Source organism: Neophocaena asiaeorientalis, unplaced genomic scaffold, assembly GCF_003031525.2.
Source record: "Neophocaena asiaeorientalis asiaeorientalis breed wild unplaced genomic scaffold, Neophocaena_asiaeorientalis_V1.1 scaffold438, whole genome shotgun sequence".
Classification (NCBI taxonomy): domain Eukaryota; kingdom Metazoa; phylum Chordata; class Mammalia; order Artiodactyla; family Phocoenidae; genus Neophocaena; species Neophocaena asiaeorientalis.
In genome coordinates, this window is record NW_020173491.1 from 6,912,673 (window position 1) to 6,939,290 (window position 26,618).

The window sequence follows — 26,618 nt, forward strand, 5'->3', positions numbered from 1 at the left end:
CTACTGGCGCGACCCGGGTGTGCCAACCCTCATCCCTTCGCCTCAGTATCGCATCCAGGAAAGGGGCGAGCGCTCCCCGCGCCCCTTGGTGCCGTCTCTGGGTGTCCTCCGCACAGGTGGCTGAGCTCCAAGAGGCGCGGGACGCGGGCCCTGCAGGAGGGCGTGTGCTGCCCCCGCCCATCCCGCGCTCGCGCCCTCGCCGGGGCACCGAGAACCCACGTGATTTCCCGGCAGAGGCAGCCGGCTCCCCGCACCCGTCGGCCGGCTGCTCTCCGCGCCTACTTTCAGTTTCGTGCTCAGCGCGGCGAAGCCGGGAGCGCAGCCGGGAGCGCAGCCGGTGAGTGACCACCACTTCGCGGGGCAGCGGGACTCGGCTGGGGCGAGCTGCGCAGGGAGGTTCGGGGTGCAGACGCCGCGCGGAGCGGGGAGGAGGGTATGCCAGAGGACTCTGGAGCTGGACGTACCCATGGCCAGGTAGCTGACCTGATGGATGGTCGGGCCGACGGACGGCTGGACTGATGAACGGGTGGGCAGATGGGGCGCCGATGGTGGGGGAGCGCTCAGCCTGCCACCCTGCAGAGTTTGGGGGATGAGTTTCGAGCCGCAGAGGAAAGCAAGTCCGGGTCACCCGGGTTGGGTTTCGGGATGCGGCTGCGTTCCCGCTCCCTCCCATTCTTCCCCACCTTCGCACCGCTCCTGTCACCTCCTGGAGCTTCAACTTCTAATTGTCTTTTAAAGAATTCAGAAGTCCCCGCTGCTCATTGCGTGGGACTTTTTAGCCTAAAAGAGCTTTTTATGATGGACAGTTCCAAACATGTGCAAAAGTAGAAGAAATAGGGGCTCCCTGGAGGCGCAGTGGTTAAGAATCCGCCTGCCAATGCAGGGGACACAAGCCCTGGTCAGGGAGGATCCCACATGCGGTGGAGCAACTAAGCCCGTGCGCCACAACTACTGAGCCTGTGCTCTAGAGCCCGTGCTCCGCAACAAGAGAAGCCACCGCAGTGAGAAGCCCATGCACCGCAACGAAGAGTAGCCCCCACTCACTGCAACTAGAGAAAGCCCATGTGCAGCAACAAACGCAGCCAAAATAAATAAATAAATAAAAATAATAAATAAAAGTAGAAGGAATAGAATTAGGTTGAGCTGTACAAATATGTCAGTTTTGATATAACCAAGCCCCACGTAACCGCCACTTAGGCTTCAACAGTCATCACCCCAGACCAGCCCAGTTTCGTCCCTACCACACTTCATTTTGAAACAAATGGCAAACAGACACAGCAGCATCTCAACTGAACTTTCCCACAATGTACTAAAGTAAGGAGATTTAAAAAAGACATAACCACAATACCATCAGCATAACTTTAAACATTTTAACAGTAATTCCTTAATGTCAAATCTCCACAGACTATTCCTGATGAGCGTTTTAACCTCATAAGTAATAGGTGAACACATGGGTGCCCTTTTGTTTACATGGGTGTCGTTTTGCTACTTGCTTTTTGCCTTTCCAAGTCGTTTTCAGCCATTTTCTCACCCAGGGGGCCAGGACCTGGAGTTTGCTGGGATGGCCATTTGGGGAGGTGCAGGGAGGCCCCCCACCTTCAGCACCGTTTGTATCCATTTTATACGTTGGGGTTCTTATGTTTCCTTTTTAAGATGTTGGGGGTTCTGCAGGCTTCAAAAGCAGTTTGAAAACCAGCACTTCCAAGCCTCCCAAACCTGGGGATGGCAGGAGGTAGGGTGTACCCGGCGCCAGTACCTGGAGCCTCATCCCTCCAAATTGCTTTTCTTTCTAAGAAGCAGTAAGCTCGGAAAACACTAGGCTTGGTCTCTTACCAGAGAACAGAGCAGGGGTGAATCTGATGATTTCATGGTGCATGCAGGCCCCCCATCCAGCGTGCTTTCCTCAAAACTTACTGATAGCACCGACTGGTCATTGATTATGCCCACCTGCCTCCCCTCCAAAGCACAGCACCAGGACTTCCCTGGTGGCGCAGTGGTTAAGAATCCACCTACCAATGCAGGGGACACGGGTTCGATCCCTGGTCCAGGAAGATCCCACATGCCATGGAGCAACTAAGCCTGTGTACCACAGCTACTGAGCCTGTGTTCCAGAGCCCATGCTCCGCAACAAGAGAAGCCACCACAGTGAGAAGTCCATGCACCCCAATGAAGAGTAGCCCCCGCTCACCGCAACTAGAGAAAGCCTGCGCAGCAACGAAGACCCAACGCAGCCAAAAACAGAAACAAAAACAAAGCACAGCACCAGTTAGATTGGAGCCTGGCATGGGAGGCAGAAGGACCAGGGCTCTCAGCACCTTGAATTTGCTATTTTATCTCAGAACCTCGGTTTCTCATCTGTAAAATGGGGATGATAACATGTCCTTCAAGGTACCGCACCAGCATGAGGAGTGATGGGTCCTTGATGAAAGCAGACAAGCGGAAGGGAAAGTTCCTTGGAAGAGTTTCCCAATATGCTTAGCCATATTCCTCCACCAGATACAGAGGTGCCTGGATGTTTGTAGGGCCAAGTCAGTCTCCTTACACCCAACACATATACCCACCTCCCCTCTGAGAAAAATTCAGCCAAATTACTTAGTATGTCTTCCCCTGTCTGTTACGGATTGAATTGTGTCCCTGAAAAAGATACGTTGAAGTCCTAACCCCTCTACCTCAGAATGTGGCTTTATTTTGAACAAAGGTCGTAGCAGATGCAATTAATTAAGATGAGGTCATACTACAGTAGGTGGGTCCTTAATTCAGTATGAATGGTGTCCTTATAAGAGAGGAGGCCAGCATAGGAAAATCGAGATACATGGGGAGAAGACAGCCATGTGACACAGGCAGAGATTGGAATGAGGTATCTACAAATTAAACAGGTCCAAGAACTGCCCAGAAACCACCAGAAGCTAAAAGAGGCATGGCAGGGCCCACCCCTAGAGGCTTCAGAGGGAGCATGGCCCTGCCCACACCTTGGTTTCAGGCTTGGCCTCCAGAACTGTGAGAGTATAAATTTCTTACATTTTAATCCACCCAGTTTGTGGTTCTTTGTAGCAAAGCTAGGAAACTAATTTGCCATCCCAGAATCTCTCCTCTGCTTTCCACAGAGTCCCACTAAGGATTAAGCAAATTAAATACAGGTGCAAATACTTTGTAAAAACTTTTTGGAGGCCTTCTAAGGATGTAAACTACGGGTTTTCTTTACCGGATCTATTTTTTGAGTGTTGCTGGTAGCCCAAAGTCTATCTTGGATGAAACTCAGTCTGCAAGGCAAACACCCAAATGATTTGAGAAGGAAACAAACAAACAAAAAGTGAAAAATTGATCAGTCTGATGGTTAGTGCAGGCTGTCTGGAGAAGGGAAGGCTTTTGGTCCCTCAGACCACCCTGAAGATCATATTTCTGCCATCCACTGCCCTTAAAACCAGGAGGAAGTGGTGAGGCAGGCAAGCACTTGGTTATATGTGGGACTTGTTACCCATATAATAAGCATGCTTATGTAACCTGTATGCCATCTGGGGTTTCCTAGATCCTTGAGAGCTGGGTGAAATTGCCATGAACCCCCATTATGCTCCTTTGGGGGGCCCTAAGTATTTTCAAGCTCTCTGTGGATCTGGAAGGTGGAGATGAATGTCAGAGTAGTGCTTCTGGCCATCTCTGACCCCAGACTCTTCTTCTGCTCTGCAGTCATCCTCTCTCACTAGTAGAGAGGGCATGAAACCAGTAGGTTTCCTGGGGTGAAAAGATGGGAGACCTGTGGAAACCTGAGTTCACTCATTTACCCTGCCTGTTTCAACACTGATGGGACTCCTGCTACATCCTGTGAGTCACTCCAAAGTCTTCTGATAAATTCCCAGACACAGGAGTCTTTCCCAGAAAGGTACTTAGCAGCCCCTCTGGCTGGGATGCCTCTGACATTTGGCAAAGGAGAACCTCAATGAACTTGAGGGAACGTTGAGTTCACACTCAGATGACCTCTATTCTCAGTTTGCTTTTCTTCCTTCCAGACTTTTTTCTATATGTGTATATTCCTATCTTTTTTAGTGGACTCATAACATAAAAACCAAAATGGAATTAACACTTTTTAAACTAAATAACATGGAATTATGTATTAAAGGAAGATTAAATGCTATGATATCCTTTGTTTAATTGTTTAGTTTTTAGTAGCTAGTACATTCGCATAGTACAATAATATAAAACAAATAAAAAGGTATGTAATGAAAAGTAAGTCTCCCTCCCTCCCCAGTCTCCTGGACACCTGATAACCCTTCCTGAAAACAACCAATGTTATCAGGTTCTTATGTCTCCTTCCAAACACAGTCCAGGTGGGCACATGGAGAGATATATATATATATATATATATATGTGTGTGTGTGTGTGTGTGTGTGTGTGTATACACACACACACACACATATATATCCCCTTCTCACAAGTGGTAGTATACTGTATATAGTGTTTTTTATCTTGTTTTTTTTAATTTAATGTAATTTGGAAATCTTTCAACATCAAAACAAAAAATTCTGCCTTTTTTCTTTTTAACAGCTACATAGTATTTCAGTGCATGGCATAATTGATATAACTCTTTTTGGGCATTTAGGTTGTTTCTCATCTCTTGTTATTTCAATCAGTGCTGTAACAAATATCCTTGTTCAAGCATCGTTTTTGCCTACATGAGAATCTTTAGGGAAAACATCCAGGAGTGTGTTTGCAAGGTCAAGGGGAAAATATGCAGCTTGAACTTTGATAAATCTGGCAAATTACCCTCCTTAAGTGTTGTACTAATTTTCACTCCCACCAACATGTATGAGGAGGCCAGCTTCCCACCCATTCCCCAACACATGTTATCAAACTTCTCCATATTTGCAGATCTGGTAGACAAGTAATGGTGTCCTATTTTTTTTCATTTCTCTTATTATGAATGATTTTGGGCATCCTTTCAAATATTTAAGGCTCACTTATAGTTCCTTTTCCATAAACTGTTCATATCCTTTGCATACTTTTCCATTGAGTTGTTGGTGTTTTTCTTATTGAGCTGTAAAAGCACTTTACATATTAAGGAAATTAGCTCTTTGTAGTATGAGTATACTGTCATCTTAAGTGGCTACATAGTTGTCCAAAGAATGGCTGAACTGTAATCTTTGTTAAACATTTAATTGGATCTTGTTTTCTCCTACTACATATGGACTGTTTCCTCTGTTTTATATTAAAAAAACAAGAGGTAACATTTTAATTCTTTCCATAGCCCTTCCCAGAATTCCTCTCAGAGAAGGAAGTATTTCTGGAAAAATACCTTGATAGGATTGGAGTGGGTGGGACCTGTGTGCAAAGAGGTCAGCAGGGACTGGGACATGTTGGGGCAGGGCAGACTCGTGGCATGGAGCATGTTTATGGGCTGGGAGTGCAATATTTGCCCCTGAAAAGAAGGAAGAAGGAGAGAGGAGAGAAGGGTGGATGAGGAGAAGGTAGAGAGAAGGTAGGCCACACAGGAAGAAGACCCCCAGAAACTTCTTGGGGGTAGGATAGCCAAAGGGCATTTTCGCTAGGGTGATGCCCTTACTTCCTGCGAGGTGGGTAACTGACAGCACAGACTCCAGCACAGGCTCCATTCTGCAACCACTAACCCGCTCAGCACACATTTGCTGAGTTTCTACATGCCAGGCCCTGCACTAGGTACTGGGCTACAGCTAGGAGTACGACAGAGTCCCTGCCCCGGGGAGCTGATGTGCCAGTAGAAACAGACAGTACACAAGTACACAAAGATGTGCGGTAGACATCAGGTAGTGGTGACTATGGTGCAGGAAGACAAGGCAAGCAAAGGGGCAGGCATGCTGGGGGCAGAGGGAGGGTTGTGTTTGGAACAGAGAGGCCAGGCATGACCTTTTCATAAGGGGCTCTTGGGACAATTGAGGGGAGTGAGGCAAGGAGTTGTGAACCATGATGGTGCCTGGAGTGGAGAAGGGAGGGGAGGAGGGAGGGGAAGGAGGAGTTGTTAAACTCACAGTTGTTTAAGCCTCTTATGAGTGAATTTTTTACCTGTAATTTAACAAAGGGCTGGACCTGGATCAGGAGCCCTCTGTCCAAGGAGCTCTGCCTATGGGGAGGCCGTTAAGCTGCCCCAGGCCATGGTATTTCAGATGTCTGTCTGAGCCAGTTCATCTGTAGCAGGAAAGATGGGACTGCCCAGGTTGACATCCAGCCTTGCGGTGAACATCCTGGTGACCAGAGCTCTGCGCGCAGTCTGGATGGTTTCCTTCAGCTCCACTCCCATATTCTAAAGCGATATATGGACTTTAGTTTTTTTTTATTGTGTTAAAATACACATAAAATTTCCTATCTTAACCATGTTTAAGTGTACTACAGTTCAGTGCTTTTAAGGACATTTACGTTGTTGTGAATCCATCACCCCCGTCCATCCCCATGACTCTTTTCATCTTGTAAAACTGAAATCCTTTGCCCATTACCCAGTAACTCCCCATTCTTCCCTCCCGCCAGCCCCTAGCAACCATCATTCTACTATCTATCTCTATGGATTTGACTACTCTAAGTATGTCCTATAGGTGGAATCATACATTATTTGTCTTTGGGGGACTGATTTATTTCACTTAGCTTAGATGTCCTCAAGGTTCATCTATACTGCAGAATTTCCTTCCTTTGAAACGCTGAATAATAGTCCATTGTGTGTATGATCACATTTTGCTTATTCATTCACCCATCAATGGACACTGGTTGCTTCCATGTTTTACCTATTGTGATCAATGCTGCTATGAACATGGGTGTACAAATATCCCTTCAAGGCCCTGCTTTTAATTTTCTTGAATATATATCCAGGATCCAGGGTCATAGGATAATTCTATTTTGAATTTTTTGAAGCACCTCCATACTGTTTTCCACAGCAGCTACACCATTTTACATTCCTACAAAAAGCGTACAAGGGTTCCAGTTTCTCCACATCCTCACCAGCACTTTTTGTTTTCTGGTTTTTTGATAGTTGCCATCCTAACGGGTACGAGGTGGCATCTCATAGTTTTGATTAGCATTTCCCTAATGATTAGTGATGTTGAGCATCTTTTCATGTGCTTATTGGCCATTTGTATATCTTTGGAGAAATGTCTGTTCAAGTCCTTTTCCCATTTTTGAATTAGATTGTTTTGTTGTTGAGTTTTAGGAGTTCTCTCTATATTCTGGATATTAATTCTTATCAGATATATGTTTTGCAAATATTTTTTCCCATTCTATGGGTTGCCTTTTTACTCTGTGGGTAGAGTCTTTTGATGTATGTTTTTTAAAATTTTCATGAAGTCCAATTTTTCTGTTTATTCTTTTGATGTCTGTGCTTTTGGTGTCATCTCCAAGAAATCACTGCCAAACCCAGTGTCACAGCTTTCATCCTATGTTTGCTTCTAATAGTTTTATTATTTTAAGTCTTACGTTTGGGGCCTTGATCCATTTTTGTTTTTTTTTTTTTGGTTTGTTTGTTTAAATTTTTATTTATTCATTTATTTTTGGCAACATTGGGTCTTCATTGCTGCACGTGGGCTTTCTCTAGTTGCGGCGAGCAGGCTTCTCATTGTGGTGGCTTCTCTTGTTGTGGAGCCCGCCTTCTCTAGGCGCATGGGCTTCAGTAGTTGTGGCACTTGGGCTCAGTAGTTGTGGCTCGTGGGCTCTAGAACACAGGCTCAGTAGTTGTGGCGCATGGGCTTAGTTGCTCCGCAGCATGTGGGATCTTCCCAGACCAGGGATTGAACCCATGCCCCCTGCATTGAAAGGCGGGCTCTTAACCACTGTGCCACCAGGAAAGTCTCCCTTGATCCATTTTGATTTAGTTTTTATATATGGTGTGAGGTAAGGGTCCAACCTCATCCCTTTGCATGTGGATATCCAGTTTTCCCAGTACCATTTGTTGAAAAGACTGTCCTTTCCCCATTGAATGGTCTTGGCATTCTTGTCAAAAATCATTTGACTATATATGTGAGGGTTTATTTCTGGGCTCCCTATTCTGTTCCATTGGTCTGTATGTCTGCCTTTATGCCAATACCACACTGTTCTGATTACTGTAGCAAGTTTTGAAATCAGGAAATGTGAGTCCTCCAGTTTTATTTTTTTTTCAGGATTGTTTTGACTATTTGGGGTCCCTTGAGATTCCATATGAATTTTAGGATGTGTTCTTTAATCTCTGCAAAAAAGAAGTCATTGGGATTTTGATAGGAATTGCATCGAATCTGTAGATTACTTTGGGTAATATTGACTTCTTTTTTTAAGGAAAATACATTTTTAGTTTTATAATATTTTCTTATTTATTTGGTTGCTCCAGGTCTTAGTTGCAGCTCTCCAGCTCCTTAGTTGTGGCACGTGGGCTCCTTAGTTGCGGCAGGTGGGCTCCTTAGTTGCAGCTCACCGGCTCCTTAGTTGCAGCACATGGGCTCCTTAGTTGCCGCTCACCAGCTCCTTAGTTGCAGCTCGCCAGCTCCCTAGTTGCAGTATGCGGACTCCTTAGTTGTGGCATACGAACTCTCAGTTGTGGCATGCATGTGGGATCTAGTTCCCTGACCAGGGATTGAACCTGGGTCCCCTGCATTGGGAGCATGGAGTCTTAACCACTGCGCCACCAGGGAAGTCCCAATATTGACATTTTAACAATAGTGAGTCTTCCAATCCATAAACATGGGATATGTTTCCATTTATTTATGTCTTATTTAATTTCTTTCAGCAACGTTTGGTAGTTACATTGTACAGATCTTTCACCTCCTTGGTTAAGTTAACTTCTAAGTATTTTATTCTTTTTGATACTATTATAAATGGAATTGTTTTGGTTATTTCCTTTTCAGATTGTTATCTTTCATATTTAGAAACACAACTGATTTGTTTGTGTTGACTTTGTATCCTGCTGCCTTGCTGAATTCATTTATTAGTTCTAACAGGTTTTTTGTGGAGTCTTTAGGATTTTCTACATAGAAGATCCTGTCATCTGCAAACAGATTATTTTACTTCTTCCTTTGCAATTTGGATGTCTTTTATTTCTTTTTCTTGCCTAATTGATCTGACTAGAACTGCCAGTTCTGTGTTGAATAGAAGTGGTGAAAGCAGGCATCCTTGCCTTTTCCTGATCTTAAAGCAAAAGCTTTCAGTATTTCAACATTGAGTATGATGTTTGCTATGGGTTTTTCATATATGACTTTTATTATGTGGAGTAGTTTCCTTCTATTCCTGGTTTGTTGAATTTTTTTTAATCGTAAAAGGGTGTATAATTTTGTCAAATGGTCTTTTCTGCATCAATTGAAATGATTGTGTGGGTTTTTTCCCTTCATTTTGTTTTTGTTTTTTGTTTTTGGTTTTTTTTGCGGTATGCGGGCCTCTCACTGTTGTGGCCTCTCCCATTGCAGAGCACAGGCTCTGGACGTGCAGGCTCAGCGGCCAGGGCCCAGCTGCTCCATGACATGTGGGATCTTCCTGGACCAGGGCACGAACCCATGTCCCCTGCATCAGCAGGCGGACTCTCAACCACTGCACCACCAGGGAAGCCCTCCCTTCATTTTGTTGATGTGGCATATTACATTGATCAATTTTCATATGTTGAACCATCCTTGCATTCCAGGAACAAATCTCACTTGGTCATGGTGTATAATCTTTTAAATTTGATGTGCTGAATTTGGTTTGCTAGTATTTTGTTGGGGATATTTGCATCATTGTTCATAAGGGATATTAGTCTTGAGTTTTCTTTTAGTGTCTTTGTCTGGCTTTGGTATCAGGGCAGTGCTGGCCTCCTAGAATGAGTTAGGAAGTGTTCTTCCTCATCAGTTTTTGGGAAAACTTTTGGGAAAAGTTTGAGAAGGATTGGTATTAGTTCTTTTCTAACTTTCTGGTAGAATTCACCAGTGAAGCCGTCAGCTCCAAGACTTTTCTTTGTTGGGAGATTTGTTTTATTGCTGATATATCTCCTGACTAGTTATAGGTCTATTCAGATTTTCTACTTCTTTGTGATTTAATGTTGGAAGGTTTTGTGTTCCTAGGAATTTGTCCATTTCATCTAGGTTATCCAGTTTGTTGACATACAATTGTTCATAGTATTCTCTTACAATTCTCTTTATTTCTTTAGAATTGGTAGTGATGTCCCCACTTTCTGATTTTAGTAATTTGATTCTTCTTTCTTCCTTAGTCCAAAAGGCTTGTCAATTTCGTTGACTTTTTGAAGAACCAACTTTTGGTTTTATTGATATTCTCTATTATTTTTCAGTTCTCCTGTTCCTTTATCTACACTCTAATTGTTATTATTTCCTTTCTTCTGTTAGCTTTGAGTTTCATTTGCTTTTCTTTTCTAGTTCCTTAGGTTGTAAAGTTAGGTTGTTGATTTGAGATCTCTCTTGTTTTTTTTTTTTTTTTTTTTTTGGGTTATTTTAATGTAACATTTATAGCTATAATATTTCCCCTTAGCACTGCTTTTGCTGTGTCCCATAAGGTTTGGTATGTTGTGTTTTTGTTTTCATTCATCTCTAAGCATTTTCTAATTTCCATTGTGATTTCTTCTTTGATTCATTGGTTGTTTAAATGTGGGCTGTTTTGTTTCCACAATTTTGTGAATTTTCCAGTTTTCTTTACGTTATTGATTTCTAACACCTTTGTGGTCAAGGCCTATACTTTGTATGATATCTATTTTTTAAAATCTATTGAGACTTAATTTGTGCCCTACATATGGTCTATCGTGGGAAATACCCCATGTGCAATCAAGAATGTGTATCCTGTTGTCATTGGGTGGAGTATTCTGAATATATCTGTCAGATCTTATTGATTTATTGTATCATTTAAGTCCTCTATTTCCTCACTTATCTTCTGCTTGATTATTCTATCCATTATTGTGAGTGGGTATTAAAGTCTCCAACTATTATTGTTAAACTGCCTATTTCTCCCTTCAGTTCTGTCAGTTTTTGCCTTGTATGTTTTGGTGGTCTGTCATTAGGTATGTAAATGTTTATAATTGGTATATCTTCTTGCTGAATTTAACTTTTTATTAACATATAAAGTCCTTCTTTGCCTCTTGTAACCTTTTTTTGATTTAAAGCCTACTTTATCTTATATTAGTACAACCACTCCTGCTCTCCTTTGGTTACTATTTTCATGGAATATCTTTTTCCATCCCCTTACTTTCAATCTGTTTTTGTCCTTGAATCTCAAGTGAGTCTCTTGTAGACAGCATACAGTTAGATCATGTGTTTTTATCCAGCCAATCTCTGTCTTTTGATTGGAGAGTTTAATCCATTTACATTTAGGTTATTACTGATAAGGAGAGACTTATTTCTGTCATTTTGCTGTTTGTTTTTTATATGCCCTATAGCTTTTTTGTGCCGTATTTTTTGCATTCCTCTCTTTTTTTGTGTTTAGTTAACTGTGTAGTGAAATGTTTAAATTCTTTCTTAATTTTGTGTATATTCTATGGCTATTTTCTTTGTGGTTAACATGGGGATTACATTTAACATCTTAAAGTTATAACACTCTGATGTGAATATAGTGGCTTAACTTCAATAACATACAAAAACTCTGCTACTTTACAGCTCCATCCCCACTGCTTTCTGTTGCTGATGTTACAAAATTACATCTTTATATATTATGTGCCCCAAATATAAAATAATAATTTTTAAAAAACACATTAGTCTCCCAGTTTATGTAGAAAGCAAGATTTGGAATTACAAACCAAAGTTACAGTACTGTATACTAGCCTTTACACTAATAATTGTTTTTCTTTACATGTAATAGTCTCTTAAATCCTGTAGAAAACCAAAAGTACAGTTACAAACTATTGCTACAATAATACTAGCTTTTATAATTGTCCATGTACTTACCGTTATTTATATCTTTATTTTTCCTTATGACATTGAGGTACTGTCTAGTATCCTTTCATTTCACCCTGCAGGACTCCCTTGAGCATTTCTTGCTGGGCACATCTAGTGGTCTAGTGGTCATGAATTCCCTCAGCTTTTGTTTATCTGGGAATGTCTTGATTTCTCCCTTTTTTTTTTTTTTGGCTGTATCAGGTCTTAGTCGTGGCACGCAGGATCTTCTTTGAGGCATGTGGCATCTTTCGTTGTGGTGAGCAGGCTCTTTGTTGCAGCGTGTGGGCTTCTCTCTAGTTGTGGTGTGCAGGTTTGTTTTCTTTCTCCTCTCTGGTTGTGGCACACAGGCTTCAGGGCGTGTGGGCTCTGTAGTTGTGGCACGCAGGTTCAAGAGTGGGTGGGCTCTGTAGTTTGCAGCACGTGGGCTCTAGTTGAGGCACACGAGCTCAGTAGTTGTGGCATGCAGGCTTAGTTGCTCCACGGCATGTGGGATCTTAGTTCCCTGACCAGGGATCTAACCCATGTCCCCTGCATTGTAAGGTGGATTCTTTACCACTGGAGCACCAGGGAATTCCCTCTCCCTTACTTTTGAAGGACGCTTTTGCCGGATATAGCATTCTTGGTTGACAGTTATTTTCTTTTTGCACTTTGAATGTATGCATCTACTGTCCTCAGGCCTCCAAAGTTTCTGAGGAGAAATTTGCAGATAGTCTTATTGAGGAGCCCTTGTATTTGATGATTCACTTCTCTCTTGCTGCTTTCAAGACTCACCCATTGTCTTTGGTTTTTGAAAGTCTGCTTATAATGTGTCTTGGTGTGGGTCTCTTTGAGTTAATTTTACTTGGAATTTATTGAGCTTCTTGAATGTTTATATTCAGCTTTTTCATCAAATTTGGAAAGTTTTTAGCCATTATTTCTTCAATTTTTCTCTCTGTCCTTTTCTGTCTCTTCTTCTGGGGCTCCCATAATGTGTATGGTGGTCCACTTAATCATGTCTCACACATCCCTTAAGTTCTGTTCACTTTTCTTCATTCCTTTTCTTTCTGTTTGTCAGCCTCGATAATTTCCTTTGTCCTATCCTGAAGCTCCCTGTTTCTTTCTTCTGCCTGCTTAAATCTGCCTTTGAATCCGTCTATGAATTTTTCATTTTAGATACTGCATTTTTTCAGCTCCAGAATCTCTTTTTGGTTTCTTTTTAGGTTTTCTATCTCTTTATTGATATTTGCATTTTGTTAACACATAATTTTTTTGACTTTCTTAGTTCTTTAGGCATCTTTAAGGCAGTTGTTTCAAAGTCTTTATATCTGTCCTTACATTTTTTTAAGAGACAGAGTCTTTTGAATTGATCTTTTCCTTTCAGTGGGCCATTGTTTCTTTTGTATGCTTTGTGATTTTTCTGTTGTTGTTGCTGAACACTGGACATTTGAATCTAATAATGTGGTAACTCTGGAAATCAGATTCTCCCCCTTGCCAGGGTTGCTGTTTTTTGGTTTTTGGTTTTTGTTTATCATTTTTGGTTTTTTTGTATGTTGTGAACTGTCTCTGTGCCCAAGATCAACCTGAGGTGTTAACTTAATGCCTTCTTATGTCTTTTCATCTCCTTAAGTCTTTGCTGAGCCTTTCCTTGGGCATGTGCAGTCACTCTGTAATGTTCCTCATATGTGCAGTTGTTTCTGAATGTCCTAGTCTTTAATGTCTGGCTTCCAAAAGGGGAAAAGCAAAATTGAAGGAGGGAACAAAAGGCACAGGCCCTTTAAATCGCCCGGAGGTCAGTTCAGCTGGAGGGGGAGGGGCTTGCCACCACGGTGCGGGTGGCTGAGTGACAACGGCTGCCTGCTTCTGTCTGCACCTCTGAGATCAGAAACAGCAGTCAACAATTATGGTACAAATCTCCGGGATCTGGAGGACAGGGTCCTTTTTACCCACCCTCGCTCCTGCAAACTGCGTGCAAGCTGCTCCAGGAACATGTGCACAGCTGGCTGCCGCAAGACCGAGGGGTGGGGGGTGGCTTCCTACTACTGTACTAAGAGCTGAAATTGACCAAAATGAACCCCCAAAATTTTTTTTATTGGAGTAAAGTTGCTTTACAATGTTGTGTTAGTTTCTGCTGTACAATGAAGTGAATCAGCTATATGTGTACCTATATCCCCTCCCTCTTGGACCTCCCTCCCACCCTCCCATCCAACCCATCTAGGTCATCACAGAGCACCAAGCTGAGCTCCCTGTGCTATACACTAGCTGTCTATTTTACACATGGTATTGTATTTATGTCAAACCTAATCTCCCAATTTAAAATTAACCGAAATTTAAGAGTCCAGATTAACCCTGGAAGCCGTAAGCTTTCAACAGACTCCGGAGTTCCAAAACAGTTATACCAGATTCTGCTCGTATGATTTTTGTCTAAGTGAGGAGACAGATTCCTGGTGCTTCCTACTCTGCCATCTTCCCCGAATCCTCACTGGAACCATTATTTTCAAAATGTTTGAGACCGTGTTGCTAAATTTCTCTCCTAGAAGACTGTGTGGATATAGAGGTTTCAGGCAGCTGGAAAACTGCCTGATCCCTCAACACCCATCCCCTGTGGGGAGGGATGGAGCTTGTACCATCACGAAACCCCAAACCCCCATCAACCCCTTGCCAGGGCGGTTCCTTCTGCCCCTCATGCCAAATGGAGGGAGGACTCAAATCATGGTGAGCTGGTACTCTGAGGTATTCAGATCTTGTCACTGCATCTTGTTTTGAAGAGAGAAATCGCTTGCCGTTTTATTGGTCTCACAGTAGTCTTTTCCCTAAGTTCTTGAAGGTGCCCTGTGCATTTCTCAGCCTCAGAATTCTCTTCTTGAAATGGGCAGGTAAGGGTTTGCCTCGTTAGAGACTTACACGGTAGTCAGCAGGATGATGTTTAGGAGGTGCATGGACGAGGCAGTTGGCTGAATCATAAAGTGAGAGCAGCTGTCCTCTTTTCACTTCTCTTTAATCCTTCCTGTTGAATCAAGGAGAAAGTCTCAGTTGGCTGCTAATGTCTGTAAGGCCTCTTACACTCCTGATCACCTTTTCCACAATGCGAGGCCAGGCCTCAGGCCATAGGCAGCCACGCCCAGGTCCTGTTCAACGGGCGTCATTTTGGTTTTGTTTCCCTTGGGTTTCTCTTTTAGGGGTTACCTTCCATGCAGGGCAAATGATACTTTAAAAAATTAAGTTCAAAGTGAAATGATTTCTAGAAAAATTTTTAAGGAAACGCTACTCAGATTCTCAGATCAGGCAAAAATGGCCTCCAACATGGGTAAAAAAGTCTTGGAAATTGTATTTCCATCCCTAAAGGGTAAGATTGTGGGAAAGTTCACGTTATGTATTTCCACAATGTTTAGAACTTTTCAAATAGTGCAGATTATATTTTATAGCAGAAAAATAATCAAGAGCTATGGGAATGATCATTTCGTTTGGAAAGAAGATCGTTGGTTGAAGGTAGTAGGGTGCTTCAGTTAGGAAAGCGCCTCTGGGTTCAGCAGAGGTTTTAAATCCACTCTTTGCTTCTTGACTTCCCAGAGTCCATTTCTTCATCTGTAAAATGAAGGCCATATCTGCCTTGAAAGGCTGACTGAGGATCCACTGAGGAAATGCAGGTGGAATACTGTAGCATGATGGCCAACCTGTGCTGAGAACCCAATATATGAGATTAGCATCAGCTAGCATCAGCTGCGGGTGGGCAGGCCCCCATTGTGCTGTAATCTTTGTATGAAGTATTGTCCGCCATCCTCAGAATGACCCTGTGAAGAAGATGCAAAATCATCACGCATTTGCAGATGAGGAACATGTCGTACAGGGATGTTAGGAAACTTGCCCTAGGTTGAGCAGCACATGTTGAAATCCGGATTTGCACCCAAGCCTCCCGACCCCAAAGGCTCTTTTATCAGCTCCACAGACCCCTGTGAGATGGGCTGATATTAACCCTGCTTGACATACAAGCGAACCATGGTCCAGAGAGGGCAGGGACTGGCCTGCTGTCACCTAACAAGTCAGTTTGGGGCAGTCGGGCTCAGAACTGAGGCTCCAACCAACCAATCCCCTAACCCCCAGTCCCAGCCCCAAGCTTTTCTCCTACCCGTGTTTTGTGTGTCTGGTCACTGTCGGCTGGCATGGGACAACATCGGTCAGATGATCCATCCCGGAAGCAGAATTCCTCTTCTAACTTCAAAGAGTCCAGCTTTCTGGTCACTGATCTTTGGTCTTTCACTTTCAAAAAACTGTATTCAGTTTAAACCATACAGGTAATACATGACTAAATTCTGTTTGCAGAAAGCTAAACACCTTATACATCATGCTGAAATCTCCATTACTCACTGCTTCCCGCCCCAGGTCTGTCCTCTCCCAGTTTGAGGTAACCAGTTGGGTGTGTTGGCTTCCAGAACTTTATCTAAGCCTTCGCATTAAAAAAAACAAGCAAGGTAATTCCCTGGCGGTCCAGGGCTTAGGACTCTGCACTCTCACTGCCGTCGGGGAACTAAGATCCCACAAGCTGTGCTGCGCGGCCAGAAAAAAAAAACCTAAAAAAAACCCCAAAACACTTAAATTGGGCTCACTCACTGCGAGGCCCTGTTTTAAGTGCTTTACGTGTATTAACTCATTCACACCCCTGTGAGGAAGGTACTGTTATTGTCCTTGTTTTATAGATGAGAACATTGAGGCTCAGAGAAGCTATACAACCGGCCTGAAGCCTCACAGCCTGAAAATGGTGAAAAGTTTAGTCCCAAACCTAGACAGCCTGGCTCCAAAATTCATGCTCTTACCCTCTAAGTTATAAAAACATGTTATTATAGAACTGGAGTATTGGTGTTCTGTTTTATATGTATTCTTCAGACAAATGATGTCGTATTATGCATATCATTATACGTGTGTCTTGTCTATTCAGTAATACATATGGAGGATCCAGCTGCATCAGTGGCCTTCATGCCCATAACCCAGAGGCGTGGTAAACCACACTATGTTAGGTTATGAGTTGTTCAAACGCAGCTGCAGGATTTTCTTATGTAGTGCATTCTGTGCCTTGCAGCCCGTGTGGCTCTCCCTGTAGATTTCTGCCAAGCAGTTTGGTTGTAGAGTCAAAGGGCGGACACATTTTTTTTTTTTTTTTTTTTTTTTTTGGCTGTGTTGGGTCTTCATTGCTGCACACGGGCTTTCTCTAGTTGCGGCGAGCGGGGGCTACTCTTCGTTGTGGTGTGCGGGCTTCTCATTGGGTGGCTTCTCTTTTTGTGGAGCACGGGCTCGAGGCGTGTGGGCTTCAGTAGTTGTGGCTCACAGGCTGAGTAGTTGTGACACGCAGGCTTCAGTAGTTGTGGCTCTCAGGCTCTAGAGCGCAGGCTCAGTAGTTGTTGCAACGGGCTTAGTTGCTCCGTGGCATGTGGGATCTTCCCGGACCAGGGCTTGAACCCGTGTTCCCTGCATTGGCAGGCAGATTCTTAACCACTGTGCCACCAAGGAAGCCCAAAGGCCGGACACATTTTAAGTTTTAGAAATCATTGCCAATCTGCCTTTGAAAGCAGGCAGACCAATTTCCAGGCTGTGAATTCGAACCTCAGGATCTAACTTCTCTCCTTTACATCCCGAGCCTTCTTCATCCCCTCCTTGTCACTGGAAACCAGCTTCCTGGTTTCCAGTGACAAGGAGAGAGAAGCCTTGTTGGATTTGGAACAGGGACCTCCCAGGCCCAGGCCTGAGGCCCAGAGTGCAGGCTTGTGCCACCTCCACAAGGGCTTTGAGGCAAGAAGATGTTTGTTCAACTGTCAGCTCTGCGACTGTCTAGCTAGTGACCTGGGGAGGCCCCCTCACTGTTGGGAGCCTCGGTTTGTGCTTTGGTAAAGCATGTGACTGCATTTTAAGTCCTGCAGGACCTTGGCATTGTGAGGGACAATAAAGATGATTGTTTTCAAAGGAACAGTATTCTCCTATGTCATCATCACCCCATGGAAATGTGCTGTGTCAAGGACCCCTCTTGCCCGCTATGCCAGCTTTTGTGGGTGAGGGAGGAGATGGCCGCTGACGTCCCCCTGAAGATAACTCCCGTGGGGCCTCATGAGAAGAGGGTGATTCCTAGGGTGGGGCTGTATCGGTCCCCCAGAAAGAGCCCACTGGGTCAGTCTGGTCCCACTTCTGCTTCTTATTTGCTGTGAGTGTCAGCAAGGCCTTCCTTTCTCGGGACCTCTGTTTCCCAATCTATATAATGGGCCTGGCATGGACCCCACTGCCAGGATTCTTCCAGCTCTCTTCCCCTTTGCATCTGGGCTCAGGCATCCTCTGAAGCCTCGGACTATGATCAGCCGCCCTGGGGGAAGCAGAGGCCCTGGGTTCCCGGTCGTCAGCCCTGCAGGGCTTGGCGTGGAGGATTCCCAGAGGGCTGGAGGGCCTCTGTGGACTCTGGTCCACCATGGGGTCCCCAGGCCTGACCTGTCCACTCAGTCCTGAGAAACCAACTTCAGTAGCACTTTCTTTTCTCAATTTCGGTGATATTTTGGTCCAAATGTCTTGAGTGGATGTCGTGGCCGGGGGTACTGACCCCGCCAACCGCATCCTTCCTGACCCTGCCGTTAGCATTGGCAGCCTTCTGAGTTCTGTCCCTCTCTTCCTGCTGCCTGGCCTCAGTCGCCCCCTTCTGTCCTCTTTTCTCCCCACCCAGGCCCAGGAGCTGGGGCAGAACCCCGGGGTCTGCCAGTGCCCGGGGAGGACAGGGCTTCCAGACTCCCCCAGACCCTGATCCTCGGCCTGACCCTCCCAGACAGCCCTGGGAACAGGGACAGCAGGTGGTGTCCCCCTTGTAGAGATGAGGAAACAGATCCCAGCAAGTGGGAGGGGTGCTGCCAGCACCTGTTACTCCTGAGCCCCAGCCTCAGGCGGGGTTCCTCTCCATCCAAGCAGGGAGAGGGAAGAAGCAAAAGGGCAGCAGCCAGAAGTATGTGACTCAAACCATATCCTCTCCTCCCTCCCTCCCTTCCTTCTACCCTGTGCTAGGGGCTGGGGCTACATAGGAAACAACAAGAACAACAACACTGGTAATAATAGCTAATGGGCCAGATGCCGTGTCAGGGGTTTTGCCTGCTTCATCTCCCAGCGACCTTTCCAGGTAGCTATTATTACCCCCAAGGCTGACCCGGCTGGGGTTCCCTCTCACCAGTCTCCTGGACCCCCTCATAGGCCAGTCCCCCTCCCCCACCCATTGTGGGTGTAGGCCCACTAACACCTGCACCCCGTCCTGAAGGATTGCCCTTGTCTGATAGGAATGCCCCTCCTCCACCCCATAGGCATGGCCCGTAGCCAATGAGTGGCAGATGTGGCAGATATGGGCGGGGGAACAGCGCCGCCCCCTTGCCTCTTGGCAGGACAAACTCTGGAGTGTTGTTCACATTCCCAGAGTTCCCTGTGGTCAGGCTAAAGCTAGACTGCTCCTGAAACCACATCTGTGCTTAACTTCTCCCCCCACCCCATCCTGCTTCCCTTCCCACCTTAATAAATAACTTGGACAGACACCCCTGTCTTGGGCTCTGCTTTTAGCGGCCTGACCTAGAACATCCCCATTTTACAGATGAGGACGCTGAGGTACCAAGCCATGGAGTAACCAGACCATAGCCACACAGCTGGTAACTGTGTAGTAGAGACTCAAATCCAGGGCCCTGGTGCCAAGGTATTTGCCCTTATCCACAATCAGGCAGTGTCCCTGCCCTGGAGGTGTACCCAGCTGCTGAAGGAAGGGCGGGCCAAGAGGAAATGATGATGCAGAGTGACAAGCCCTGCTGTGGAGGAGAAAGGAGAGATTGCTAGGGAGGGAAGCCCAATACTGGGGGTGCCACTCGGTCTGGGAAGGCAGCTGGGAAGACTTCCCTGAGAAGGGAGCAAAAGTCGATTGGAGCTGGGTCCAGAGGAGAAGGAAGAGTTTGCAAGATGGAAAAAAAGGGCAGGGCGTTCAAGGCAGAGCAGGGCATGTGTGTAAGGCAAGGGGTTGTGAAAGAGGATGCGGGGTGGGCATGGAAAGATCACGCCAATGGAAGCATGGTCACATGGCAGGGCAGCACGGGTGGTGTGAGGGGGCCCAGAGATGGCCAGGACCCAGACGGTGAAGGACCATTTGTTTATTCATCCTTTGAGCCTTTCTTCGGCACCTGATGTGGACCGGCTTTGTGGAAGTCATGCTAACGTGGTGCCACTTCGTCTTGCAGGTGGTGGGGAACTACAAGAGGTTTAGACAGAAATGAGGCCAGACCAGAGCTGAGTTGTTTGTTTGGGGGTTTTTTGCGGTACGCGGGCCTCTCACTGTTGTGGCCTCTCCCGTTGCGGAGCACAGGCTCCGGACGCGCAGGCTCAGTGGCCATGGCTCACGGGCCCAGCCGCTCCGCTGCATGTGGGATCCTCCCAGACCGGGACACGAACCCATATCCCCTGCATCGGCAGGCGGGCTCCCAACCACTGCGCCACCAGGGAAGCCCCAGAACTGAGTTTTAGAGACAACTCTGGCCAGAGGCGTGTGTGCTGGCGTGTGTGCACGTGTGCATGCCTGTGGACTGGAGGTGGGGGGTGTCTCCAGGCGCAGAGAGCAGCGAGGGCAAAGGCCCTGGGACTGGGGCAAAGGAACTGGCTGTGATTTCTCCACTCCACCCCCTAACCTCCACAGCAGTGGCGTTTCCTGGATGGCAGGAGATTCCCCAAGGGCACAGCGATGCAGGAAACGGAAGGGGCTCTCTGCTTAAAATTGAAGCCAGGATGGAGTGATCTTTTCATGCCCACCCCTCAGTGAGACTAGCACCCCAGCAAGGTCCCCTGCCCTTTTTCCTCTTGCTGTCTGGACCTGGAGTGGCAGGAGCACCGGACTGCAAACCCACACGCCTGGATTCCCTTGGCGTGCTGACTGTTTCTGATTGTGTGATGCTGGGCGTTTCACTGCCTCTCTCTGAGCCCCATGTTTGATCGCCCTATCCCAGGGATGCATTGGTGATTCTTAGAAGTAACACTTTTTTTTAGCCGGAGATCCCGGTGCTAAAATGCAAATATGAAGGCTTGAGAGTTTATTGAGGTTTATTTTCTTTGTTCTATTAGCAGCGCTCTGCTATCTCGCTTTCTGTAGAGCAGTAATAAAATTTTATGCATTTGGGTAACATGAACCCATAAACTTAACATCATTTAAAATTTGTTATTTAAATAATTTAAAAACTGCTAGCCATGCATGGAGAAATTGATAGAAGCACAGTGACTAAGAATGTCTCTCTCATTCTTTGATGGCTACCCCAAACCACATAGATACCACCATAGGAGATGTGAAGGACAACCAGTATAGGTGAGGTAATAGATATATTCGATTTGTTAAAAATTAATCTTGTTTAGGTAATACAACATAAAATTCTAAAAGTTCCCCTCCCTGGGGACAATTACTATTATGAGTTTCTTCCAGAAATATTCATGTATTTAGAAACATACACATTTTTTTTTCTTTACACGAATGCGGCAAAGGTACCCTATTCTGCCCTTGACCTTTTTGAAAATGTGATGTATCTTGTTCCATATCATTCCACATAGTTCTGCCTCTTTCTTTTTAATGGCTGCATAAGATTTCATTGCATGGATATGCCATAATTTTTCTTTTTTTGTTTGGCGGCTTGGCCTGCGGGATCTTAGTTCCCCAACCAGGGTTTGAACCTGTGCCCTCAGCAGTGAAAGCGTGGAGTCCTAACCACTGGACCCCCAAGGAATTCCCAGGACCTTGTTGTTTATCTGTTCTTCTAGTACTTTCATGGTTTAACTTTTTACATTTAAATTTTGACTCCAAGTAGACTTTATTTTGGTCTAATTTGTGAGACAGAAATCCATCTTTGTTGAAAAAGAGTATCTTTTAAATGTTCAAGGAATATTTTTTAATTTCTCATATACCAAGCCAAAAAGGGAACTCTCAACATATTCCCGAAAGCAGAAATTAGATAGGATTTATTCTTTGTACAGTATAGTAAAGCAAAAAATTAATGACCAAGATTTTTAAAAGAACTCACCCCTCTATTAAATGACTCAGTTCAAAATTATAATCTAGGGCTTCCCTGGTGGCGCAGTGGTTGAGAGTCCGCCTGCCGATGCAGGGGACACGGGTTCGTGCCCCGGTCCGGGAAGATCCCACATGCCGCGGAGCAGCTGGGCCCGTGAGCCATGGCCGCTGAGCCTGCGCGTCCGGAGCCTGTGCTCCGCAACGGGAGAGGCCACGACAGTGAGAGGCCCGCGTACAGCAAAAAAAAAAAAAAAAAAAAAAAAATTATAATCTACTAGTAATCCAATATAAATTTGCTATAAACAATATAAATTTATGGAAATTGGCCAAAAGTTCTTTTAAAAGGAAAAAACTCAAAATGGCCTAAGGCGTAAAGTTCAGCAGTTTAAAGAATAACAGTCTCAGTAAATCAGGGGAAAGAAATAAGAAGATAAAAACAAAAATTATAAAACTAGAGAAGGGAAAATTCTACAGAACTGATAAAAGAAAACAAAAGTTTGTTTTTAAACATAAGAGATACCAACTGCTGGCAAATTTAATAAGAAAAGAAAGACAAAGTAAGAGAAACTAAATTAAGTACAAAAATGTGAAATTTAAAAGTACAAGAGGGAATTCCCTGTTGGTCCAGCGGTTAGGGCTCCGCGCTTTCGCTGCTGATGGCTGGATTCAGTCCCTGGTCGGGGAACTGAGATCCTGCAAGCTGCGTGGTTCGACCAAAAAAAAAAAGGACAAAAAATAATATTATACACAGCTGTGTGCTGCATACTAAGTTTGAACATTCGTGACGAACTAAGAAAATTTCTCAGAAAAAAACCATAAACTACCAAAAGTTAATTTAAAAATAAGTGGAAAACAACCAACACGGTAAGGGGAATGTTAAAGTTATCACATTTGATTTTTCTTTTAACTGTTCAAACCGCTTGATGGTGTTGAGAACTTTGGCTTTTCCTCAGGGTGCGATAGGAAGGGGCAAATGTATGTGGTGTGGGCCATGTTTTAACTTGACCATCTGGCTCTCTGTGAAGGATGTTGGGGGTAGGCCTCCTGGCGCAGGAATCCAGGTAAGAAATGATGGTGCCAGGTCTAGGTAGCAGTGGAGGAAATAAGATTCTGTGATGTGCTTGGAAAACTTAAGCCACCTTTGGCCTGAGCTTGAGGAAGCTTGAGGCCGCCCTTCACTGGAATGGGGAAGGGGGTGGGTGGGAGGGGCAGTTTGGGAGGGGAGATCAGGAGCTCAGCTTTGGACTGGGAAATTTTTTTTTTTGGCCACACCCTGCAGCATGACATGCAGGATCTTAGCTCCCCGACCAGGGATCGAACCTGTGCCCCCTGCAGTCGAAGCATGGAGTCTTAACCGCTGGACGGCCAGGGAAGTCCCCGGAAATTTTTAAATGCATAGGAGGCATCCAAGAGGAGTAGCTGTGAGAATTAAAAGAGATGAAGCCTAAAGGCACTTGCCTGACATTTAGCAAATATTCATTACATTATCTGTTCAACTTTTTCAACACTTTCCCAGTGAAAATATAGGTTTGTCCCTATAACACACACAGAAACATTAAACAAAAAGTAGAATAGGGGCTTCCCTGGTGGCGCAGTGGTTGAGAGTCCACCTGCCGATGCACGGGACACAGGTTTGTGCCCCGGTCCGGGAGGATCCCACGTGCCGTGGAGCGGCTGAGCCCGTGAGCCATGGCCGCTGAACCTGCCCGTCCGGAGCCTGTGCTCTGCAACGGGAGAGGCCACAACAGTGAGAGGCCCGCGTACCGGAAAAAAAAAAAAAAAAAAATAGAATAAAGTGTTTCCTCGGTGTGTATGAATTACTTCTTAATTTGAATTTTCAGTCTCTATCTGTCATACTTAATGCAAATATTTATCCTCACTTATTGCCTTCCTAATTCTGTTTTCGTTTTGGTGTTTCACGTTCTGTAGGTAACTTCCATTCATGTGAGCAGCACTGATGGTTTCTTGTGCTTACTCAGCACTGTGAATTTCTCTTCCTTACACATTGGGGAAACGTCTATTCTAGTTTTTAATGTGAACGTTTTATGGCTTTGAAAAAAAAATTGAAATGCACCCGTTGAAAAGTTTTAATGGTACAGAGTGGTTCAGAAGAGAACGGTCGTCCTTCCGTATCCCTATCCTCAGTTGCTCAAGTCCCTTATATAATATGGCGTGGTACAGTTGGCCCTCCGTATCCGCGGGTTCCACATTTGAGGATTCAAATCCACAGATACAGAGCGAACTGTACAGTGTAAAGGGCTCTCCTTTGCCTGGGTCCCCCAGGTTCCCTCCCCAGACACAATCCTGCCACCAGTTACTTGTGTAACCCTAGAGTTGGTCTCTATGTATGCAAATGCACACAGCACATTTAAAACATACATGTGCCATAGCTTTTAAAAGTTGAATTCACTTACTAGTATACTTTGGAGCTTTTTTCACTTAGCATGTTTTTGCTGTTCATCCATGTTGCAGTATGTACTGTTGCTTTGTTCCTTTTTATTGCTAAATAATATTCTATTGTATGGATAGATATACCATATTTTGCTTATTCATTTGTGAGTTTTTGGACATTTGGACTGTTTTCACTTTTTAGCTATTAGGGATGATAAACATTTGTGTACATGTTTTCATGTAGATGTATATTTTCATTTCTCTAGGATATAAACCTAGGAGTAGAAAATCGCTGGGTTATAACCCTCTGTTTAACATTTTAAGGAATTGCCAAACTTTTTCAAAGTGGCTGCACCATTTTGCATTCCCACCAGCAGTATATAAGAGTTCCTGTTCCTCCACATCCTCATCAACACTTGTATTATCTTCTCTTTCGTTACAGACTTTCGACGGGGGTGTGAAATGGTATCTGGTTGTGGTTTTAATTTGCCCATACAGAAAAATTTAATTTAATTATGTAACTAAAAAATAATTCTTAAAAAAAAAGGAAATCCCCCTGGCGGTCCAGTGGTTAGGACTCCGTGCTCTCACTGCCAAGGGCCCGGGTTCAATCCCTGGTCAGGGAACTAAGATCCCACAAGGGGCGCAGCACAGCCAATAGCAATAATAATAATAATTCTTTCCATTTAAAACACTTGTATTACTATGTGTTTTTTATATAGTTGATTTACATACAATGTTGTGTTAGTTTCAGGTATACAGCAAAGTGATTCAGTTACACATTCATATATATACATATATATATTCTTTTTTTAATAATCTCTTCCATTATACCATTATAGGTTACATATGTGCTGTGTTTTGTTTGTTTTTGGCTACACTAGATCTTCGTTACTGCGCGCGGGCTTTCTCTAGTTGTGGCAAGTGGGGGCTACTCTTCATTGTGGTGAGCGGACTTTTTATTGTGGTGGCTTCTCAGTTGTGGAGCACAGGCTATAGGCACACGGGCTTCAGTAGTTGCCGCACGCGGGCTCAGTAGTTGTGGCATGCGGGCCCTAGGGTGCGCGGGCTTCAGTAGTTGCGGCGCGTGGGCTCAGTAGTTGCGGTGCACGGGCTGTAGGGCACACGGGCTCAGTAGTTGTGGCACACGGGCTTAGTTGCTCCACAGCATGTGGGATCTTCCCGGACCATGGCTCGAACCCGTGTCCCCTGCATTGGCAGGTGGATTCTTAACCACTGCACCACCAGGGAAGCGCCTGGTACCATAAAGTTTTAATGACAGTTACTTTATAAAATGCCTTTGTTTGGAAGCCTCTCCATTATTGCCTGCCTCTCCCAATGAATAGTCTTTGATATAATTGCCTTCGGTTTTTTTCTTTTTATCTAATTCTAATTCAAAATGTTTATTATGAAATAGTTAAGGCATACAAACACTTGTCATATCTGCCATTTTTTGTCTAAAAGACCATTATTATAATTTTACCAAGTTCTCACAAGTATCCTACTGTAATATATTTAAGGCATTGCCTTAAATACGCCTATTAACTTAGAGGGGTTTTTCCTTTCACTTTCTGTAGTCACAGGCAGGCTTGTCTTAGTCTGTTAAAGCGGTTCTGGCAGTCTTAACAGAATACCATAGACTGGGTGGCTTACACAACACACATTTATTTCTCACAGTTCTGGAGGCTGGGAAGTCCAAGATCAAGGTGCCAGCAGATCCGGTGCCCAGTGAGGACCCTCTTCTTGATTTGCAGATGGCTGCTTCCTCCCTTTATCCTCCTCTTGTGGCAGTGAGCAGAGAGAGGAAGCACATCTCTCCTGCCTTTTCTTTTCTTTTTGTTTTTTTTTTGCGGTACGCGGGTCTCTCACTGTTGTGGCCTCTCTTGTTGTCAGGCGCGTCAGGCTCCCGACGCGCAGGCTCAGCGGCCATAGATCACGGGCCCAGCCGCCCCGCGGCATGTGGGATCTTCCCAGACCGGGGCACAAACCCGTGTCCCCTGCATCGGCAGGCGGACCCTCAACCACTGCGCCACCAGGGAAGCCCTCTCCTGCCTTTTCTTATAAGGGCACAAACCCATCACGAGGGCTGCATCCTAATGACCTAATTACCTCTCAAAGGCTCCATCTCCAAATACTGTCACACTGCAGATTTACGCTTCGTCATATAAGTCTGGGGGGAACACAAACATTCAGTCCATAGCAAGGCTTTATTTCAATTTTCTCATGCTTCTCTCCATTTCTTCTGTTAGAATTTGACAGTTTTCTTTTTAAAAAAACCATTATTACCTCAGTAGCTCTTCAGCAGGCCGTGTTTTTTTTTTTCCTTGTTTCTAACTACAGCACTTATCTCTGTTATATTAGAATATGCTCTCCTTTTTAAAAATTTATTTTATGAA

The 26,618-nt window shown here is 44.7% G+C and overlaps 1 protein-coding gene across 11 annotated transcripts in view; it reads left to right on the forward strand.

Moving 5' to 3' along the window:
* Window positions 1–240: 240 nt before the first annotated feature.
* NLRC5 (NLR family CARD domain containing 5) overlaps window positions 241–26,618 on the forward strand; it is a 95,023-nt gene continuing 68,645 nt past the window's right edge. For all 11 annotated transcript variants that reach the window (XM_024747353.1, XM_024747349.1, XM_024747354.1 and 8 more), the window contains exon 1: window positions 241–337. The gene's annotated coding sequence lies outside the window, so the exon portion shown is untranslated. The remainder of the gene's footprint in view (window positions 338–26,618) is intronic.